At 43.0% G+C, this 23,541-nt stretch overlaps 1 long non-coding RNA gene across 1 annotated transcript; it reads right to left on the bottom strand.

Moving 5' to 3' along the window:
* Positions 1-3,515: 3,515 nt before the first annotated feature.
* LOC126990870 (uncharacterized) lies at positions 3,516-22,189 on the bottom strand. Its single transcript, XR_007744880.1, has 6 exons — positions 22,141-22,189; positions 21,618-21,722; positions 19,670-19,792; positions 15,852-15,888; positions 4,102-4,215; positions 3,516-3,616 (listed from the first exon to the last, which is right to left on the bottom strand). It is a non-coding gene; the product is annotated as an uncharacterized LOC126990870 (long non-coding RNA).
* Positions 22,190-23,541: the final 1,352 nt, after the last annotated feature.

Here is a 23,541-nt window from a genome sequence, read left to right as displayed (position 1 = left end):
CACTTTTCTAAAATTTGATTTTAATAACAAAAGCTTTAATTGTGATATTCATGCATTCTTTATGTATATTATTAATAAATTTGTGATTTTTGACATTTGAGCCCATTTAAATGTTCAAGATTTAGTCCCTGAGTCTCCTCCTGGTTTTATTCATTTCTCAGAAAATCTCCAATGATATGCATGTCCTATATCTTTTTCCATAAAGACAACTTTATTCTTATTTCTAGAAAAGGTCATTGAACTTTGATCCCTGTATAATTTCCCCCCCAACCTCTACATGCCCTATCTTTTTTTTTGTAAATGTTGACCCCTTGGCTATTGAAATCAGTTGAAAAAACTTTTCATGTAATTTTTTCCCCGAGTGGATACTACACCGGAGCGAAGGGAAGGGAAGGGAAGAGAAGGGAAGGGATGTGAAAGAAAGGGATGGAAAGGGAAAGGAAGGGAAGGGATGGGAAGGGAAGGGATGGGAAGGGATGGGAGGGGACGGCACGGGTAGGGAAGTGAAGGGACGGGAAGGTAAGGGATGGGATGGGAAGGGGAGGGAAAGGAAGGGATGTGAAGGGAAGAGAAGGGAAGGGAAGAGAAGGGAAGGGATGGAAAGGGAAGGGATGGGAAGGGGAGGGAAAGGAAGGGATGTGAAGGGAAGAGAAGGGAAGGGAAGAGAAGGGAAGGGATGGAAAGGGAAGGGATGGGATGGGAAGGAATGGGAAGGGAAAGGAAGGAATAGGAATGGAAGGGAAGGGATGGGAAGGGAAGGGATGGGAAGGGATGGAGAGGGAAGGGATGGAAGGGAAAGGAAGGGATAGGAATGGAAGGGAAGGGATGGGAAGGGATGGAAGGGAAGGGATGGGAAGGGAAGGGATTGGGAAGGGAAAGGATGGGAAGGGAAGGGGAGGGAAAGGAAGGGAAAGGAAGGGAAGGGAAGAGAAGGGAAGGGAATTATGTATTATTTCAAAAGCCAATTGTTACACCTCTCTCTCTCTCTCTCTCTCTCTGCTGTTCACTGTAACAGATAGATTTACTTGTTGAAAACATGTCCTTCCTATTTTCATGTTGGGAACACTAGGTAATTATAATGCATTTCATGTACAGCAAGGTAAGGCTGCACCCGACCCACTCAACTTAGGTAACGATCATGTATCTCTGAGAATTGCAGCAGTGAAGGCATTGTGTGTTTGTGGGTGGGTGTGGCTTGCAAGCTCCTAACAGTGAAGGCATTGCATGCTTGTGGCTGGGTGTGGCTCCTAACAGCTTTGAGAGTCTCGCCCCAGGGCCAGATGTCAGGCCAGGCCACACAACACACAAAATTTGAGGCAAACATTAAGAATGACTGCAAAGGTTTATGAAGCTAATTTTTGGTGTGTAAGGAGTTAGATTCTTGTTCATGATCCTCCAAAAATCTCAAAACTCTACAGTGACTATAAATGCTGAAAATGAACCCCTTGAAATGTCCCCTCCTATCACCTCAGAAGAGTAAACATTTGTGGAAAAGTGTGTGGCCGTCACTTAATGTCCCTCATGAGATGACCTGAGGGAAATGAATACTCTGAGGGGACAGCAGGAGTTGGAGCATGACCTTGGAATGGAAGAAGAAGACTTTAGCAGAATAGAGAGAGAAGGAACAATTGTAGAATGCAAATGAATCAGAGAAGAGGAAAAGGATTGAGAGAGGAGGAAGAAACAATAGAACAAAATTAACACTCACCAAATGATTCCTCTTCCACCTCCTCCTCCTCCTCCTTGTCTTCTTCTGGCAGTACCTGCATATTAAGTGAGGGATTAATAAGCTGTATAAATATTGATACCTTATAAAACAATACATTCTTTTGACTGTTGCCTAAATTCAACACAATAATGTTACAGCTCTAAGCCTGGCCCCTCAGTCACTCCTTGATAACCCTGTTACCATACAACCCCCTTGGCAACCCTTAACAATCCTAGGCGGGACTTTACACACAAAACTCGCCTCACTTGGGGTCGTCCCTTCCTAACCCTGCACCTTGAAAATTAGCCACTTGACTGTGGATTTCCTACCAGAAGACCTCACCAACCTATAGGAATGGGGTGTCTGTGGCTACAATTCAATGAAGAAAATTTGTAAAGTCCTGCAGCTTGGGAGGGGATATCCAGCACACCAATACCACATGGGAAACACTCCACTATCCACCACAGAGGCAGAGAAAGACATGGGAGTGTATATCACCAGGCTACCAGTGAAGGGATATCCAGCACACCAATACCACATGGGAAACACTCCACTATCCACCACAGAGGCAGAGAAAGACCTGGGAGTGTATGTTACCAGGCTACCAGTGAAGGGATATCCAGCACACCAATACCACATGGGAAACACTCCACTATCCACCACATAGGCCGAGAAAGACCTGGGAGTGTATGTCACCAGGCTACCAGTGAAGGGATATCCAGCACACCAATACCACATCGGAAACACTCCACTATCCACCACAGAGGCTGAGAAAGACCTGGGAGTGTATGTTACCAGTCTACCAGTGAAGGGATATCCAGCACAACAATAACACATGGGAAACAATCCACTATCCACCACAGAGGCAGAGAAGGACCTGGGAGTGTATGTTACCAGGCTACCAGTGAATGGATATCCAGCACACCAATACCACATGGGAAACACTCCACTATCCACCACAGAGGCAGAGAAAGACATGGGGCTATATGTTACCAGGCTACCAGTGAAGGGATATCCAGCACACCAATACCACATGGGAAACACTCCACTATCCACCACAGAGGCAGAGAAAGACATGGGAGTATATGTTATCAGGCTACCAGTGAAGGGATATCCAGCACACCAATACCACATGGGAAACACTCCACTATCCACCACAGAGGCAGAGAAAGACCTGGGAGTGTATGTTACCAGGCTACCAGTGAAGGGATATCCAGCACACCAATACCACATGGGAAACACTCCACTATCCACCACAGAGGCAGAGAAAGACATGGGAGTATATGTTACCAGGCTACCAGTGAAGGGATATCCAGCACACCAATACCACATGGGAAACACTCCACTATCCACCACAGAGGCAGAGAAAGACATGGGAGTATATGTTATCAGGCTACCAGTGAAAGCCAAATTCGTTCCAATCGCAGTGGACGGGTTAAAATGTGCCGATACCACCGATACCAATACATCGGTACATCCCTACTGGAGACAGTGTGTGGAGGAAGACATGAGAAGGATGAACAACTGGGAGAGAGTATGTGATCATCAAAAGTGGGAGACCTGGGTCGGTATCATAAGACATTTTGGCTTCTCATATCAGCTATTTCTAAAGGTCAAAGAGTGGGTCAATCAGGTTCCAATGAGTGTTTCCTTAGGTTCACGGTCCAGAAGAAGAATCAAACTACCACCAGGGCCATAAAACTAATCCTGCTCAAAACTCCAACGAATGCCTTGTCAAATATGTGAACTTGGGCGACGGAATGTTTAGCTATACGGCCCCTAGTCACCTAGCAACTACCTGACTGACTTACCGGGTGGGAGGGCTGGGGCGTGCTCTCCACCTGGCACAGGATGAGGATGGAGGAGGTGCCCAGGTTGAAGTCAATCCAAACCCTCGGGTAACTCACACTTTGTAAGATGCAGGGAAGAAAAGCATGATCAGTAAGCAATGAAAAAAATATATCAAAATTGTGAAAACTTTCTATTTTTTATTTTTATAGCAAAGGGAGGCAGCTCAAAGGCAATAAGGAGAGAGAGAGAGAGAGAGAGAGAGAGAGAGAGAGAGAAGTTTTGTTTAGTGAACGCAACATCTGTGGTCATATGCCGGAGAGAGACAGGAGGGGAAGGAATTATAGGAGAAGGGAACAGACCCCAGGAGACGGGACACAACCCCCGATTAATACCTGGTACACTGCTGGGTGGACAGGGGCTACGTAGGGTATTGGAAAAGCCGCCCAAATTTTTCCACTCCGCTCGGGAATTGAACCCGGGCTCTCTCGGCTGTGAGCCGAGTGAGTGAATCAGTGCACCATGAAGACCCCATAAAAAATAAATAATAAATAAATAAATAAAAATCATTAACATTCGTAGTAATAGCAGCAGCAGTAGCATACCTTAGGCTTGCACAGCTTGAGGTTCCCAATGTGCATAGTGTAGCAGGGCACGGCGAACACCTGTCGACTGTCCCCAAGCGTGCTGTTGTAGGCGTTCAGGAAGTGTCGGCAGTGCTGGAAGGGGAGCAAACAGGTCACCCACTATACACACACACATAAAAAAAAAAAAATTAACCTGGTAGCAGCGGGGATCATGTTTCTTAATGGTCCCTTTAAGCGAGAAAATGAGAAAAAATCACCCTCACACAAACCATTTCATAATATATATCAAAGCATTTGTGATCAGATTATGTGTCATCTTTTTTGGGGGGTTTATATCGTGGCACAAATTTGGCCCGACACTGCTACACGGTAAAGTCACAAATTTGGATCATCGCTGCTACACGGTAAAGCCACAAATTTGGCCCGTCACTGCTACACGGTAAAGTCACAAATCTGGCCCATCGCTGCTACACGGTAAAGTCACAAATCTGGCCCATCGCTGCTACACGGTAAAGTCACAAATCTGGCCCATCGCTGCTACACGGTAAAGCCACAAATTTGGCCCATCGCTGCTACACGGTAAAGTCACAAATTTGGCCCATCGCTGCTACACGGTAAAGCCACAAATTTGGCCCATCGCTGCTACACGGTAAAGTCACAAATTTGGCCCATCGCTGCTACACGGTAAAGCCACAAATTTGGCCCATCGCTGCTACACGGTAAAGTCACAAATTTGGCCCATCGCTGCTACACAGTAAAGCCACAAATTTGGCCCATCGCTGCTACACAGTAAAGCCACAAATTTGGCCCATCGCTGCTACACGGTTAAATCACAACAAAATAAAGTCACTATTCTCTAACTTGAGCTCTGTGGCTTGGGCCGGGGAAACCTCCATTGTTGACAGATCTAGCGATGACCTGCACATGGCAATCTGTCTCACTGTTATTCCGTACGTTATCTATTTGTGAAATATACACATAGTCACAATACGACTGCATGGTGTTATGAATGGCTTGGGATTACAGGGAAAGACAACGACTGAGTCACGCCCAGTCCTGACCGAGGTCAGACGTGGGTCATGGCGCTCTGCATGGAGTAGCCCGGGGCCAGCCTGTTGGCCTCTCCCCTTCCCCTCCAGCCCCCTCTCCCCTTTCATCAAGAAACCTACTTCCAGAATCACTACATAGCAAGTTAATTTTTTTGTGACTAAGTGAAATCATGGTGACAGTCTGACAGACAGTGAGTGGAGTGCGTGTGTGGTATCGGGATCGCCGAGTGTGTCACCGCCGCGGCCTTCCATCAGGCCCCTGCCGACTCCCCGAGGTCTCCCCCAGGCCCGCCCATCCTGCTGTTGAAGTCTGGTCAGGTGCAGTGCAGTGGAGGACTCGTCACTCAGGTGGGGGCAATGAGCAGGCTGCTCACCACCGAGGCTGTGCAGTCTGTTCCCAGGCACAGCAGCGAGTCTTCACATCTGTCTTGCCACCTGTGTTGGATTAGCACTCCACCGCTAAGCCCCTTTCTGAGTGACCACCGATACCGCCTCTACCTGCTCTCTGGCCACCTGCTGCTACCTGACCCAGCATTGTGACCTGGGGATGACCTCGGATTAACACCTACTCGCCTTCCAGAGGAGGATTACCTTCCCGCCCCATCGCTCTACCACACTGCACTCCTCCACCTCTTCACCCCTCAAGCATCATCACTACTTTCCCTCCGTTAATGTAAATCACAAACCCCCACACCCCTTTCATATTGTATTTTTCTTTATGGTTGCACTGTATATTAATATGTACATTTTCAGCTTAACGGCTGCAATTTCCTGAATAAACTGATTATTATTATTATTATTATTATTATTATTATAAGTTAAAATCGATAGACTATTGTAAAAAAACTTGAAATAAATCTTTTTGCCATTAACCAAGGCCATCTAGAGGGGGAGGCCTCTTCACGGGGGGGTAGGCCGTGACGTAGGCCAAGTAGTGCCAGGTAGTGTCGGGTCAGCTGCGGTCAGGAGAGGTCACGCTCTCTGTTTTGTGCATTATTGACTCTGAAAACAGTGAAAAACTTGTTAACATTGTTTCTGCCTCTTACCCAGATAACAATACTGCCATACAAGTGCTGTGTGCCTTACTGGGAGGGAATCTTCAAAACTGGACCCAGAGTGATGGTGTTTTCCTTCCCACAAGACGAGGAGGCGTGCGCTGCGTGCCACAAACAAACGGGTGAAGCAGCTGCTGCATGATAACATGTTCAGCACAGTGAGACAGTCAGTACAGTCAGCAGGTACAAAACCCATTACGGCTGTATTAAATGATGAGGGTTTGTCAGGCATTATAACAGCCAATAATATAGTTCATAAAATAGCCTGTGTTACACATGTATTATTATATATGAATATTCGTGATGTGAATATATGAATATGATGCGTTATGAGAGGAATGTGACTGTGATATGATTATGTATATGGTGTGACTAATCACTGATGAATACAGTATGAACATGATGTGGTTCTTTACATATGCTAGGCATAATGTGTGTGAAAAAAGAATAACATGATATAATTATATGAATATAAACATTAAACATGGATATCAATATACTAGATGCAATACATATGAATATATGATATGAATAAAATATGCTTATATGAGATGAATGAAAAATGCATATATATATATATATATATATATATATATATATATATATATATATATATATATATATATATATATATATATATAGATATATATATATATATATATATATATATATATATATATATATATATATATATATATATAAATATGAATGTGATGTTATTAGTAGCAGTATTTGCTAGGGCAAGGATACAATGAAAAACATGTTATCTGACATGAATGTGTTATATTGAGTATATATGAATTTGAATATCATACAATGGTATCAATATATAAATTATATGATATGAATATTACAACCGCTTGCAATAAACGGCAAAGCCTTGCTTCATGGCAAGGTATCCGTACCATTATACTGTGTGTGTGTGTGTGTGTGTGTGTGTGTGTGTTAGACATGAATTATACTGTACCATTATGCTGTGTGTGTGTGTGTGTGTGTGTGTGTGTGTGTTAGACATGAATTATACTGTACCATTATGCTGTGTGTGTGTGTGTGTGTGTGTGTGTTAGACATGAATTATACTGTACCATTATGCTGTGTGTGTGTGTGTGTGTGTGTGTGTGTGTGTGTTAGACATGAATTATACTGTACCATTATACTGTGTGTGTGTGTGTGTGTGTGTGTGTGTTAGATATGAGTTATACCGTACCATTATACTGTGTGTGTGTGTGTGTGTGTGTGTGTGTGTGTGTGTGTATATTCCTTGATCCATCAAGGAGCTGATATGTCTTGACATTATGTTCTTTAACATTCAAGATTTTGCTGATAAGTTTCAATTGATGTATATGTATCATTATTACTATTATGCATACTTAATGAATACATTATTTGTTTGCATTCTTTTCGTTATGTATGTTAAAACAAGTAATACAAACAAACAAACAACACAAGGAAAACAGTGAGGTTGACAGCAGCCCCGGCTGACCCGACCGCTGTCCCTACTCGACTGACGGGTCACTGAGGGAGTGGAGAGGCCTCCCATCTGGATGGCCTTGCATTAACCCTGGAGCAGCGACGGGCCAAATTTGTGGCTGTACCGTGTAGCAGCGACGGGCCAAATTTGTGGCTTTACCTTGTAGCAGCGACGGGCCAAATTTGTGGCTGTACCGTGTAGCAGCGACAGGCCAAATTTGTGGCTGTACCGTGTAGCAGCGACGGGCCAAATTTGTGGCTGTACCGTGTAGCAGCGACGGGCCAAATTTGTGCCATGATATAAACCCCCCCAAATAGATGATGCATAAACTGATCACAAATGCTTTGATATATATATATATATATATATATATATATATATATATATATATATATATATATATATATATATATATATATATATATATATATATATATATATATATATATATAGATATATGAAGTGCTTTGTGTGAGGGGTGATTTTTTCTCATTTTTCTCGCTTAGAGGGACCATTAACCCGTACAGTGTTTAGTACGTTCACACGCTCAAAAAACTATCGATACACATTCAGCACGATACAAACTGACACCAAGGATGAAGCCATTGAGAACAGGCAATTCAAAACGCCCGCGCCAAATTCCTTATTCGTCAAGTTAAAAAGCGTGCAAAGTTCCTACTTTTTATTAGGCAATGAGGCAGCACAAGAGAGTAGATTTAAATAACCTGTAGAAGTCCATCCAACTCTGTTTAAACTTTATCTTTCTTAGCAGCAATGCTATTACCATTGCAATTTGTAGTTTTTTTCAGATGTCCACAACTTGTTCATGAAAGAAAAGACACGTTCAGTGGAAGCATTAGTGCCAGGATGGCACATCATGGACTGAACTATATCTGACATGCGTTGATGGTTGTTTTTGTCTTTGATATGGGAGAATACTTCTACCCACCGCTGTTACATATATCATATGAGCATTATTGTTTAATAATTTGTGAATAAAAAGCTTAAACAAGTGGCACTCAAACCACTCCGTTAATATTATGGTGATATCTGGTGTCTCAGTGTCTCCCTTCCTCTCTATCCCTCCCTTACAGGGGCCCTGTCCTGCTCCCCCCCGCAGAGCTGAGGTGATGGGGGTGACAGCACCCTTACCAACCCTACCGAGATTACCGGGTTGCTAACTGTGAAGTTCTTCGGACCCCACGGTAACGATAGTTTTTTGAGTGTGTACATATACGCACCTCTTAGGGAAGTGTTTAGTACATATATATACGCAAGCTCTTTTGAGGGCTTATATTCCCTTTATTTTTGTTTTTTTGTATGTAACATTGTTCATTGACAGTGAAGAGCAATAACTTGACAAGTCTTGGTATTTTTAAATGGACGTTAAAGGGCTTTCTGTACATTTGTCTGCATTCCAACAAAAATCATTATACAAGAAGGTAAGTTACTTCCTTCTAGGTAATTACTCCTTGGTTCTATAATCAGTAAGGCATGTGGAATTGTAAATTATGGCTCAGAGTAATTGGAACTGAAAACTTATCGTCGGAAGCTTCTTAGTGTTTTGTTGAACTTTGTGAACTACGGCTGTAGTACACACGGCCTTGAAGTGTTGTCTGATCCAATCATTCCCTTGTACTTACAATTATTGTTTATTTTTTAGGTTTTTGTGATGTAAAGAAGTACTAATACATTACTCACGCTTTGGGGCAGTGAGAAGTGTTTATAATGGAAAGAATATTGGCTCTAAAAAAATGTAAAGACAAATTTCCCTTTCCTGGTATGACATTGTTAGCTCTGAGACACAAAAAAATAAGACAACAAACACTACGGTTCCATTCCTCGCATGTAAATAATATATATCTATATCTATATCTATATATCTATCTATCTATATCTATCTATCTATCTATCTATCTATCTATCTATCTATCTATCTATCTATATATATATATATATATATATATATATATATATATATATATATATATATATATATATATATATATATATATATATATATATATATATATATATATATATATATATATATATATATATATATATATATATATATATATATATATATATATATATATATATATATATATAATTTGTAATTTTTGTACATTTTAGGGTCAAATAAAAAATATGAAAAGTTCCACCTGGCATGAGCCCTATAAAAGACCACACTGTACGGGTTAATATATTTCCTTCCTTTTTTTTTTCTTTCCTGTTCTTTTATTAGGTATTTTTCCCTTCATGTTCTCTCTCCCTCTTTGCCTTCTTTTCTTCCTACAATTCCCTTCCCAAGCTTTATTCTCCTCCCTTGGTCTTTTCAGTGCCAGGATACATGACGCTAACCATGGCACTCCTAGCCTTACCCTGCCTTCCCTGTCCCTGGCCTTCCTCTGCTACTATTTAACATTGCTCCAGCAGCAGCACCTTCTCACTTGCTTAGACATCACTATTCTGTGCATTTTGAACTGCATATTATGTGCGCTGCAAACTGCTAGCAAGGCCGCTGGTGATTTTTGAAGGGTTAGCGAGTTTCTTGCAGCCGCCTCGGGGTGCAATGAGGGGTGTTGGGAGGGGGCTACGTCAAGTTGGGTTGGGGGAGTTAGATTTACTCGACACGCAGCGGAGGATGTGAGGAGGATTCCAACCCTGGCCCTGGCAGTCGTGGCCAGCCAGGCCTTCTAACCACTGCTCCACAAAGGCATATTAGATCACATGGGTGTTGATGCTGGTAGGCTAACACTGTGATACTCATGCCATACCTTTCCCAGGTACAACTGTTCATCAACCATCTACACAGGAAGGATGAACAGCTGTGTGAGGCCTTCTAGCCACTGCTCCATATTAGATCACATGGGTGTTGATGCTGGTAGGCTAACACTGTGATACTCATGCCATACCATTCTTTCATTGACACAGGCTTTACATAAATGAGACAACACAGACATTTGAAAAGACATAGAGTATGATCTGACAAGCATCCTCTTCTTTTCTTTTGATCATTCCTTTCCTCCTCTTCCTTCATTCTTTCCTCTTCTGTGTCTTTCTCCTCCTCCTCCTCCTCTTCTTTCTCCTCTCATTTTCTTTCTTGTCCCAGATCCTTTGTTATCCTTCATTATTTTTTCCTCCTCCTCCTCCTCTTCTTTCTCTTCTCATTTTCTTTCTTGTCCCAGATCCTTTGTTATCCTTCATTATTTCTTCCTCCTCCTCCTCCTCTTCTTTCTCCTCTCATTTTCTTTCTTGTCCCAGGTCCTTCATTATTTCTTCCTCCTCCTCCTCCTCTTCTTTCTCCTCTCATTTTCTTTCTTGTCCCAGATCCTTCGTTATCTTTCATTATTTTTTCCTCCTCCTCCTCCTCTTCTTTCTCCTCTCATTTTCTTTCTTGTCCCAGATCCTTCGTTATCTTTCATTATTTTTTCCTCCTCCTCCTCTTCTTTCTCCTCTCATTTTCTTTCTTGTCCCAGATCCTTCGTTATCCTTCATTATTTCTTCCTCCTCCTCCTCCTCTTCTTTCTCCTCTCATTTTCTTTCTTCCTCTTCCTCCTCCTCCTCCTCTTCTTTCTCCTCTCATTTTCTTTCTTGTCCCAGATCCTTCATTATCCTTCGTTATTTTTTCCTCCTCCTCCTCCTCTTCTTTCTCCTCTCATTTTCTTTCTTCCTCTTCCTCCTCCTCCTCCTCCTCATTCATTCCCTCGACCTCCATATTTCTCACTTCTGCCTCCTTCCTTCTCCTTTACCTCCTCCTCCTCTTCCTCCTCCTCTTCTTCTCCTCCTCATCTTCGTTCCTTCCGCTTCTTCACGAACCTCTCTCTGAGCCTGACACTAAATCTTCTTCTTCCTCCTCCCCCCCCCCCCCGTCTTCCTGCCGTTCATAACAATACCGGGAATGAATGAGAGGGAGGAGGAGGAGGAGGAGGAAAAGGTGTGGAGGAAAATGAAGATGAAGTGGAGAGGATGTGAAAGAAGGAGGAAGAGGAGGAGGAGGAGGAGGAGGAGGAAAGAAAGAAGAAAAGGGAAACACAAGAAATAAAAAAAGAAGGGAAATAAATAACACAAAACATGAAGAAAACCAAAAAAATAAAAGGAAGAAAAAGAAAAAAAAAATAGAAAAAAGAAAAGAATAGAAAAATATAATACGAAAATCAGAGACGGCTACAAGGAAACGGGATAAAGGGAAGGACACACACACACACACACACACACACACACACGAAAGGCTTCCCTAATATGGTTGAGGGCAGAATGTGTTGATGGGAAAGAGAAGGAAAGGAAGAGGAAGAGGAGGAGGAGGAAAGAATAGGAGGAGGAAGAAGGAACTGTTGATAAAGGAAGATGGATAGATGGAATGATTGAAGAAATAGGAAGGAGAAAAAGTAATAGTTGATTGATGGAGATAGATGGATAGATAGATAAATAGTAGATAGTATTGACAAGAAGAGGGGAGGAGGAAGACATGGAGGAGGAGGAGGAAGAAAAGAATAAGAAGGAGGAAGAGGAAGAGAAGAGAAGAGAAACTTGTAAAATGTGTTATTATTATTATTATTATTATTATTATTACTATTACTACTATTATTATTATTATGGAATATATGAAAAACACAAGTATAGAGCTCAAAGAAACCAAAGACCTGTACAGACGCCTGCTTGTCCTGTCAAGATCACGAGACATTGATCAAAAGAAAGCAATCGGTACCTATGAGTTCACTCAGGTGCCAAGAGCACTTTTTGCCAGCGATGGAGAAATTCTTCCATGCACTGACAAATCAAAGCTAATACACCGACTTGAGAAGCTTGTTGAGGAGAATGCCGAAACAGAGAACCTAGAAGCAGCAGGAGCAGAACAAGAGTCAGGCACCAGCCAGAAGCATCATCACAGGATTGCTCTTGTGGATGGCATGGTGATTCTCCATAACCTTACGAAGAAACCACCAACTATGGAGACCGTAGGAGATCTTAGCAGGTGGTACTACGACAGAGTGATGGGTCTTGCATGTGACTACGATGAAATAATCGTAGTATTTGACACCTACAAGCCTGAGTCTCTGAAACAACGAACCAGAGAAAGAAGAAACCTGGGTCAGCTTCCAGTTGAGTACCAGATCAAAGATGAAACAAATATCAAGAACATTACAATGAACAAGTTCCTTTCACACTACAAGACGAAGAAACACCTTACGGAGTACCTAGCTGACAAGATCATCGAATATGCTGCAAGCTCCCCGAAGGTGGTCATTGTGTCCGCAGCAGGTAAATGAACTTACAATAAAGCTTGTTATTTTTAGCATACAATATCTAATATATTTAACTATTTTCAACAAAACACTTACAGTGTGTTGTGTTTGTATTTCTTTATAGGAAGGACCAAAGCCAACATAAGGATGGAGTGTGAAGACAACAATCATGAAGAAGCAGACACACTGCTCATCCATCAAGCAGTCCTTGCGTCACGCCGCAGTTCACCCAACACGGAACTCATGGTTTTTTCACCTGACACAGATGTGCTTGTCCTTCTGATAGGACATTATGATATTCTCCTGAACAGCACATCAATTACCATGAAATCTGGAGTACTGCAGATAGGTTCTATGTGGACATTTTTGGGTGCATCCCGTGCTAAAGCTCTTCCAGCGTTCCATGCATTTACTGGTACTGACAACACCAGCCGGTTTTCTGGAATCGGTAAAGTGACATGGCTGAACATTTTCCTTCAGGCACCAGAGGAGATCTGGAAAGCTCTGCAACAGCTCTCTGAACCAGATGAAGTCACAGAAGAACAGATTTCTATCCTGGAGAAATTTGTCTGTCATGCTTACAAGCCGAAGAAGTCGGACATCACGAACATCCCAGATCTCCGGTGGTACCTTTTCTGCAAGAATATGGCAGACAGTGAAAAGCTGCCACCTACCATTGGTGCACTTAAACAACATATACTGCGAGCAAAGATACAAGCCAGAGTGTGGGGTCAAGCTTCTGTTGCCCAACAGAGCCTACCAGAGCCTTTGGGTAACGGATATTGCAGAACCAAGGATGGACAACTGCAACCGCTTACAACAGAACTTCTGCCAGCACCAGAAGCCATTCTGGAAATGGTAAGATGTCTTTGCAAGACAAACTGCTCAACTAAAAGGTGCTCTTGTGCTGCAGTGAACCTTCCTTGCACTGAAATATGTCAGTGCACAAGTGACTGCCAAAATGACCAAGATTCAAAGGATGTTTCATCTAATCTCATTGACTCGGAGAGTGACGATGATGATGATACAGACGATGATTGAGAGACCATGATATATATTGCCTAAAGACAATAATACAGATTAATTGTGGCAGTTTTAGCTGCTGTTTCTTTAATTCTTTCTATGATCACTCAATGCTTAAATGTATTACCTTGCATACTTCTGCTGCTACTTGAAATTGCAATTGTTGCGTGGAAACACCTGGTGCTTACCTCTGATTAGACTACTGTAATACTATCACTTAGTGTCACAAATTGTATGTAAATAATATTTAACACTTTAGAATGTATGGTGCTGATGTGTTTCTAGTTTCACATTGTATGTAGGTTATGAAAAATAATGCCAACATGGAACAAGTAGTTTTCGGTTTTGTAACACATTTATTACCATAATGTTCCTTAATAAAATGCCTAAAAATGGTAATTTCTGCTACTTCATGTTTTAAATCATATCTAAAGACTACATTTATATTATGACAAAGCAAATTAAAGAAAAAAATAGCCAAACTTAGCTGTGCTGAAGTCTCTCAATTGAAAATTGCATTTCAGAAGTCGGCCATTTTCAACATCCAAGATGGCCGCCAAGGTGACCTAATTAATTTTGGCAACATTGTTTATGAGATTCCTTGACTTGTAAGCATTCCAAAAATGTATAGTTTACAAAATCCCCCAAAAATTCCAACGAAATTACACTAGTGACCTCACTATTTTAAATGCCTGTAGTTCACCTCATCACAAAGCTTTGTGAGGGCAACTAAAAGGTATTTCAATAATTTAGTGCAAGTAAATCCGCTCATCATCTCTGGGCCTGTGTTAGGTTTGAACCCTGGGATATGGGCCGATAGGAAGGCCAGAATTGCCTCAGTTTACCTTCCCCAGGTACAGCTGTTCATCAACCATCTACACAGGAAGGATGAACAGCTGTGTGAGGCCTTCTACCCACTGCTCCATATTAGATCACATGGGTGTTGATGCTGGTAGGCTAACACTGTGATACTCATGCCATACCATTCTTTCATTGACACAGGCTTTACATAAATGAGACAACACAGACATTTGAAAAGACATAGAGTATGATCTGTTTGGTACAAGTCCCTCTCTCCTGAGCTTGTCTATGTAGGCTATTACAAAAGAAAACTGCCAGCTCTGGGACTGATATAAGGTGTGAGGGCTGGGGAAAAAAAATCACTACAATCGTCCCTCAAATAGTACAGTTTCCAATAGTTTGGTTTCAGTTTTATATGGATTGTCGTGGAAGATCTTTTAGGATTTTAAAATTTCCTGCTCCTTAAAAATCTTCTTAGAAAATCCACATAAAACCAAATCCGAACTATTGGAAACTGTGCTATTTGAGGGATGATTGTATTACTAAAGAAAGAAAAATAGCTTGAATACTTATGACATAATGACAAAGTAGCCTATCAATGTGCCACTCTCCCGCCCATGGGAAGGAAGGGAAAGAAGGGAGCTATGGGAGATGACCTGTTTTTCCTTCTGCTCTCACTCCCTCCTCCCGCCATAGCCCAGCAGGTGTCTGTTCTTCCTATGTATTCCTATGTATACTCCCCCTTTCCCTCCTCTGCCTTAATAATGAAATATCTGTCTCTAGGCCACCAGCCCTAATCAGGCCATACCTGCGGCAAACAAGGTGTCAAGGGTGTGTGTGCTGTGGAGGTATAGTTGGTGGAGTGGACATGATGCCATTCACTGCCTTGACATCAACCTGTCATTCTCGTGCCGTCAAAACCTGGTGGGTACCCGGGTGAGAGTCATGCTTCGGGCTGTGTCTTATCCATTGTGACGGTGTTGTTTACTGATAGCTAAGCTGGAACCATTTCCACACATTAAGCCTCCATGGTGGGAGCTAACAGGATGGAGAGAAGAAAAGAAACACCAATAGAAAGGAAATTAATGTAGGAATAAGAGAAGAATTAGTTAACACTCACCGCTCTGTCCCTCCTCATCTCCTTCAGTTCCTAGTGTCTGGAAATCAAGTTTGGTGTTAACTGTGTAAACATTACCACACTTTGATATATATATATATAGCATTATAAATTGGGTGCTACTTCAGCGTGCAGTCTGGCCCAGTATCACAAGTCTGCAACATGACCTGACCTGTCTCCCGAAACCTAGCTCATGTGTCGCCCCAATAGAAAAGAAAAGAAAAAAAAAAAAAAAAAGACCAATGGAAAACAAAAATACATAAGATAAATTAATAAAAAAATAAACAAAAACATTCTCCATGAAATCAAATGGGTCAATGACTTGACTCTTGAGGTAGTCGCTGTAAACAGAGTGAATCATCGCATCAAATATCTTAACGCAATGAGACTCGCTTGGTCTAAACGCACCCTCCTAAATGTAAGGAAATCAATGTGAGAGAGAGAGAGAGAGAGAGAGAGAGAGAGAGAGAGAGAGAGAGAGAGAGAGAGAGAGAGAGAGATGAAGGGAAGGAAGGGATAGGAAGGGAGGGAAGAGAGGGTTAAGGAAGGAAGGAAAGTAGAGGGAAGGAAGGAGGGATGGGAATGGAGGGAAGGGAAGGAAGGGATGGGAAAGGAAGGGATGGGAAAGGAGGAAGAGAGGGTTAAGGAAGGAAGGAAAGTGAAGGGAAGGGATGGGAAGGAAGGAGGGATGGGAAGGAGGGAGGGAAGGAAGGAAAGAAAAGGGATGTGAAGGGAAGGGATGGAAAGGGAGAGAAGGGACAGGAAGGGATGGGATGGGAAAGGAAGGGATGGGATGGGAAGGAAGGATGGGAAGGGATGGGATGGGGAAGGAAAGGAAGGGATGGGAAGGAAAGGAAGGGATGGAAGGGATGGGCTGGGAAGGAAGGAAGAGAAGGGACGGAAGGGATAGGAAGGAAGGGATGGGATGGAAGGAAGGGAAGGGATGGGAAGAGAGGGCTAAGGAAGGAAGGAAAGGCTAGGGAAAGGAAGGGATCAGAAGGGAAAGGAAGGGATGGGAAGGAAAGGAAGGATGGGAAGAGAAAGGAAGGAAGGGAAAGGAAGGGATGGGAAGGGAAGGGAAGGATGGGAATGGATGGAAGGGAAAGGAAGGGAAGGGATGTGAAGGGAAGGGATGGTAGCTGCTGTTCCGGCTACGCGACGACAGATAGATTAATGTGGTAGATATGTATGTAGGCATTATCGGATTATATGAATTTATTAATTATGTCGGGATGGTCGAGCGAAGGGGTGGTGTGAGGCGGTAGTGTCGCCAGATGTTCAAGGGAAAAGTGTCGAGACAGCGGCGAGATGAGTGAAATGCTGACTCGTGACGCCTGCTGGAGGCCCTCAACTCCTAGGAAAGCCTTGCCAAATGTGTGTTTCCCTAGGTTCAAAGTACAGAGGAAGGGTCACACTACCACCAGGGCCACAAAACTACCCCTGGAAATGCCCACAACTCCTAGGAAAGCCTTGCCAAATATGTGTTTCCTTAGGTTCACGGTACAGAGGAAGGGTCACACTACCACCAGGGTCACAAAACTACCCCTGGAAATGCCCACAACTCCTAGGAAAGCCTTGTCAAATGTGTGTTTCCTTAGGTTCACGGTACAGAGGAAGGGTCACAAAACTACCCCTGGAAATGCCCACAACTCCTAGGAAAGCCTTGTCAAATGTGTGTTTCCTTAGGTTCACGGTACAGAGGAAGGGTCACAAAACTACCCCTGGAAATGCCCACAACTCCTAGGAAGGCCTTGTCAAATGTTTGTTTCCTTAGGTTCACGGTACAGAGGAAGGGTCACAAAACTACCCCTGGAAATGCCCACAGCTCCTAGGAAAGGCTTGTCAAATGTGTGTTTCCTTAGGTTCACGGTACAGAGGAAGGGTCACAAAACTACCCCTGGAAATGCCCACAACTCCTAGGAAAGCCTTGTCAAATGTGTGTTTCCTTAGGTTCACAGTACAGAGGAAGGGTCACAAAACTACCCCTGAAAATGCCCACAACTCCTAGGAAAGCCTTGTCAAATGTGTGTTTCCCTAGGTTCACGGTACAGAGGAAGGGTCACAAAACTACCCCTGGAAATGCCCACAACTCCTAGGAAAGCCTTGTCAAATGTGTTTCCTTAGGTTCACGGTACAGAGGAAGGGTCACAAAACTACCCCTGGAAATGCCCACAACACCTAGGAAAGCCTTGGCAAATTATGCTTACATCTCAAAATTATCAAATAATCTATGTTTCTTTATGTGCACCATTTAATTCTGCATGTTTTTATATATAATACATGATGATTATGTTGAGTTTATGGCTGAAAACTTGTTATAAACAGAAGCGACGTTTGAAATTTGGTGCGCGTGGCCAGCCCGGATATGGCGCCGTTTTGGCCCGGCCGTAGTAAAGGGGTTAAGCCTGTGGTGTCTTGTTGGTCAGGCATAAATAAACCAAAAAGTGAAAATGGGCAGCTCCTTAGTGTCTCCCTTGAGTGAGAAAGTGCCGGGCCAGCCCCTGCTACTTACTGTGGAATGTTTCTTCATATAAAAATCATGTGATAAAAATGGCACAGCTATAAACACTGAACCATAAGTAAAAGTGGCTGTTAAACACAGACGGGCTAGGCACGGGTCATATAGGATGACTGGCAGGAACCAACACTATGACCCACCACTACATATATGTAACAGGTTCACAGTATGGTGTGGTGAATGCTTATGATATCTTGTTGCCTTCCCATGACTGAGCCTTGGGGAGCTTGGCCATTTCCAGGGGGAGTTTTATGACCCCTCTGCCCGGGCTGCCTCTGTACAGTCAATGTGAAAAAAAGACTCATTACAAACCCAATAATCTCCTTTTTTTGCCATTGAAAAGAGTTTGCATTAAGAGTCTACTGATACAGCAAGCTTACTATGAGGGGCCTTGAGCCAGGAAGCGCTTTTGGCAAATATCTTGTAAAGAAACAGCTTGAGCACACCCCTGGCACCATTGTGAAGGATTAGGGCGCTCATTTGGGGGATAGTTTTGGGGACACATTAATGGAAACAACATTAATTGAAATGGGGAAATTTGTTTGGGTTTATGATCTTTTGCTTTGGGAACTAAATTCAGGAACAAATTAATCTCATAAACACACACACACACACACACACACACAAAATGGTTCCAGAACTGGAGGGACTGACATATGAAAAGAGACTCAAGGAAATGGACTTAGCAACACAAGAACAAAGAGGAGACCTAATACAAATATATAGGCTATTGAGTAAAATGGAAGAAGTAGATAACGAGAAATTGATACTAAGAGAGGAACCTTCCAGCAGGAATACTAGAGGACATAGAAAAAAGTTGAGGAAGGGAAGATGCTCAAGAGACATAAAGAAATATAGCTTCCCACAAAGAAATATAGAGCTTTGGAACAGACTAAGTGAAGAAATAGTATCGGCAAAGAGTGTGCAGGGGAAAGTTGGATAATTATAGATACGGAGACGGGACCACACCAGCGTAAGCCCAGGCCTGTAAAATTACAACTAGGTAAATACACACACACACACACACACACTCACAGACTCAAACATATACTCATATTCATAGTGTGTGTGTGTGTGTGTGTGTAATGAGGTATTTGTTATGTATTTTTTTGTTTCCATGTCCTTAGGTAAGCTGCTGGGGTAGTCCTCGGTGGAAGAAAGTGTAAGCCATCAGCAGGGGACAGCTGCTGGACACACAGGAGGAACTGTCACCAGGAGGGACACAACACACACAAGAAAAAAGACAACAACAACAACAACAAGCAGGAGGAGGAAACAAGGAAAAAATAAACTCAACACTCACCAATAGTGTGTGCTGCTCCTTCTCTTCCATTCTCTTCCTCCTCCTCATCTTCTTGCTCTTCTTCTTCTTCTTCTTGTTGTCTGTGCATATTGTTGTAAATTGTCCATTCTCTTCCTCCTCTCTCTGCATCATAAAAAACTGTGTCAACAACCACTGAGCTCCTTCAGACTGTAATGGCACAGATTGGCACCAAAACACCCAAGCTAAATACATGAAAGGCAACAGCTTCTGGCATAAAATAACAAAGAATGACCTCGCTCACTCAGATAATAATAATAATAATGTCTCATTTGTAAGGAAGAACAGATGATATTTTTGAGAAAAGACGTGTGGTTATGTCAGGTTAGGTCAGAGGGCGGCACCCAGCAGTTTTACGGCAAACCTTCTAAGGGTGGAGAAGGGGTCAACAAACAGGTGGGCCATTATTTAAAAGCACCAAAATCTCCCAGAAAGAAACATTTTTGTCCACCAGTGTCCCACGGGTCATGTTCTGGGGACAGTGTTGCCTCTAGAAAAGGTAATACTTTTTTGGTCCCTGAATGCAGTGCAGTAAAGAAACACTTCCAGAAAATAGAAACAAAATTTATATGACACAAAAATGTTTATGTAAGCACACCCCCGCTGGGCTGTGTGCCAGGGGGCGACACATTCCTCAGGCCCACAAAACACCCAAAAGACAATCACAAAACACCAAAAAATCTGCATTATGAAGCCAAATCTATACCGCTATATTACACCAGTCCAAAACGCTGAAAAAACATGGCTCTCCACCACACTGTGACCACCCCAGGGGAGACTGTGTGTATGCACACACCCCTGAAAGCAGCGAGGCTCCTTCCTTAACCCCCTGGACCCCAGCGATGCGTCACGGAGTGTTGTGGCGCCCTAATGGAACGGCCAAGGAGGCTAATGTTTTAACACAGTAGCAGCGGGGATCATGTTTCTTAATGGTCCCTCTAAGTGAGAAAAATGAGAAAAAATCATCACTCTCACAAACCATTTCATAATATATATCAATGCATTTGTGATCAGTTTATGCATCATCTATTTTGGGGGGTTTATATCATGGCATAAATTTGGCCCGTCGCTGCTACACGGTAAAGCCACAAATTTGGCCCGTCGCTGCTACACGGTAAAGCCACAAATTTGGCCCGTCGCTGCTACACGGTAAAGCCACAAATTTGGCCCGTCACTGCTACACGGTAAAACCACAAATTTGGCCCGTCACTGCTACACGGTAAAACCACAAATTTGGCCCGTCGCTGCTACACGGTAAAGCCACAAATTTGGCCCGTCGCTGCTACCGGGTTAACCGTACACGAAAGGGGTATGACGGGACAGTACCCCAAGCAGGCAGGACCCACGCCACGCCTTGCAGGTCACTGTTCTCAGTTATTGCGTTTGTGTAAACATGTCACTGGTCATGAGGAGACACACTTATTACAAGTTCCTCTGTTGCCCTCAAGCCAACTCCTCCCTCATCAGCTGAGGCAGTAAACCTTGACACACACAAATGTGGAAGAGCTTGTTGCATTGCTCACATAAAAAGTTGGGCACAACATCTGTGGTCATATGCCGGAGAGAGACAGAAGGGGAAGGAATTATAGAAGGGAATAGACTCCAGGAGATGGGACACAACCTCCGATTAATACCTGGTACACTGCTGGGTGGACAGGAGTGTAGGGTATCGGAAAAGCCGCCCAATTTTTTCCACTCCGCCGGGAATCGAGCCCGGGCTCTCTCGGTTGTGAGCCGAGTGTGCTAACCACTGCACCACGAAGCCCCGCCTTGCTCACATAAACTTACTAACAATCACACTAACACCATGCAAGTAGGAAACATTAAATTAATTTGTATTTTTTTATCTGTAAATTCAAATCTATGCCATTTTGGTGAAGGTAACAGGAGGCATCCAGACACAAGCAGACTGAACCAAGACTTGACTTACTGGGTTACTTGACAGAGTTGTTGTTGTTGTTGTTGTTGAGAGTCCACCGCTGCTTGGGCCCCAGTCCAGAGGGCCTCTTCTGGAGCTCCAGGATGGAGTTTGAGCCTGCCCAACAAAATAAGTGACATTGAAATGTTTAGTAGTGTAGGCAATAACTGTGTGCTGTCCACCATGTTGTAAGGAAAGACAGGGACACTATATATCATACTGTACACATGGAAACAAGACTGTGTGTGTGTGAGGGAAAGGGCCGTTGGGTAAGGCAGTGCGGGTGTCATTCTAGAGTTTTGCACACACGCACACACGCCCTCCAAAACACGCACACAAGCCTTCACACACGCACACAGGCCTTCACACACGCACACAGCCCCGCACACACGCCATAAAGCACAGCCGTGAGTGACGTGCCTGACACACTAATAAACACGAAATATCCGCCCACAATCTCCACTCCCTGTTTTCTCCGTGTTCTCTTGGTCTCCGGCGGTTACTGTGGGTTTCTAAAGGCGTGGAGAACCATTACCACATGATATACCGCCTCAGACACCTCCGTCAGGCTTTACAAGTAGAGAAAACGGTAAAATAGTGTGTTTGCCTGGAAAGGAGAGGTCGGCGGCCATCTTGTCTTCCTCTTCTTCTTCTTTGACCTGTTACCTGTATCGTGTTGTGTTATTTTGTTCCTTATTTTGTGTTCTATGTATGTTCTAATGGCGGGAAATGCTTGACGAAAATGTGATTACTGTTTTTACGGGTTTAAATTATATTGAGGAAGTGTTTTCACGCTTGTTGGGGTAGATAGTTAGCGCCTAACTAAATTGTCTAAGCTAACGAAATTGTCGTACTTGGCTCATTTCCTTCTGTTTTTAGGCCAAAACTATTAAAAACACTTCCATAATCATCACTGTAGACAATATCTTTAATTATGAGGGTGTCGACATCAAATATACACTGATTTCTCTAATAATTGTACAACTTATTATAATACATTTCAAAGTCTACCCTGAGAAACATATAGAAAACGTAAAGAAATGAGGAGTTAGAGAAAACGACAGCGTGGACTAGGCTATTTCTAAGATGTATAGAGGAGGGAGAGAGAGAGAGAGAGAGATTTACATAGATTTACATAGAAAATCAGACCACACAGACCCCATGGTCCAGACTTGGTGGTCTGTCCTTAAACCTAAGTGATTTTACATTAATCAGGAGACTCCAAAACGTTGCATTTCTACTCTAGTTGATATTAAGTTGAAGGAAGTGACGGTCGAGCTTATTTTTGAAGGAGTCAATCGTGTTACACTGGACCACTGATGATGGGAGCTTATTCCATTCACGCACGACAACGTTGGTGAAGAAAAATTTGGTGCAGTCTGAATTTACTTGTCTACATCTGAGTTTTACGCCATTGTTCCTCGTGCGCAAAGTGTCATCGATCATAAACAATGTTGATCTGTCTACATTCGTGAAACCATTAAGTATTTTAAAACATTCGATCAGTTTTCCTCGGAGGCGACGTTTCTCAAGAGAGAACATGTTAAGGGTAGAAAGCCTTTCTTCGTAGGATTTGTTGCGCAAGGAAGGGATAATTTTCGTTGCCCGACGCTGAACACCTTCTAATTTAGCAATATCCTTTGCATGGTGGGGAGACCAAAACTGTACCGCATATTCCAAGTGGGGTCTGACTAAACTGTTGTAGAGCGGGAGTATTACATCTTTATTCTTAAATAAAAAGTTTCTTTTAATGAAGCCCAACATTCTGTTCGCTTTATTTGCTGCATCGATGCATTGCTGTGAGAATTTGAGGTTTGACGCTATTTTGACCCCCAAGTCCTTGACGCATTGAACGCTTTTGAGTTTAACGCCGCGCATTTCGTAATCAAACTTCTTATTCCTCGTTCCAACTTGAAGGACCTGGCACTTGTCTACG

This window comes from Eriocheir sinensis, unplaced genomic scaffold (genome assembly GCF_024679095.1).
Source record: "Eriocheir sinensis breed Jianghai 21 unplaced genomic scaffold, ASM2467909v1 Scaffold218, whole genome shotgun sequence".
Classification (NCBI taxonomy): domain Eukaryota; kingdom Metazoa; phylum Arthropoda; class Malacostraca; order Decapoda; family Varunidae; genus Eriocheir; species Eriocheir sinensis.
Note: the sequence above shows the minus strand (reverse complement) of the source record. Positions and strands in the feature narration are given on the sequence as shown.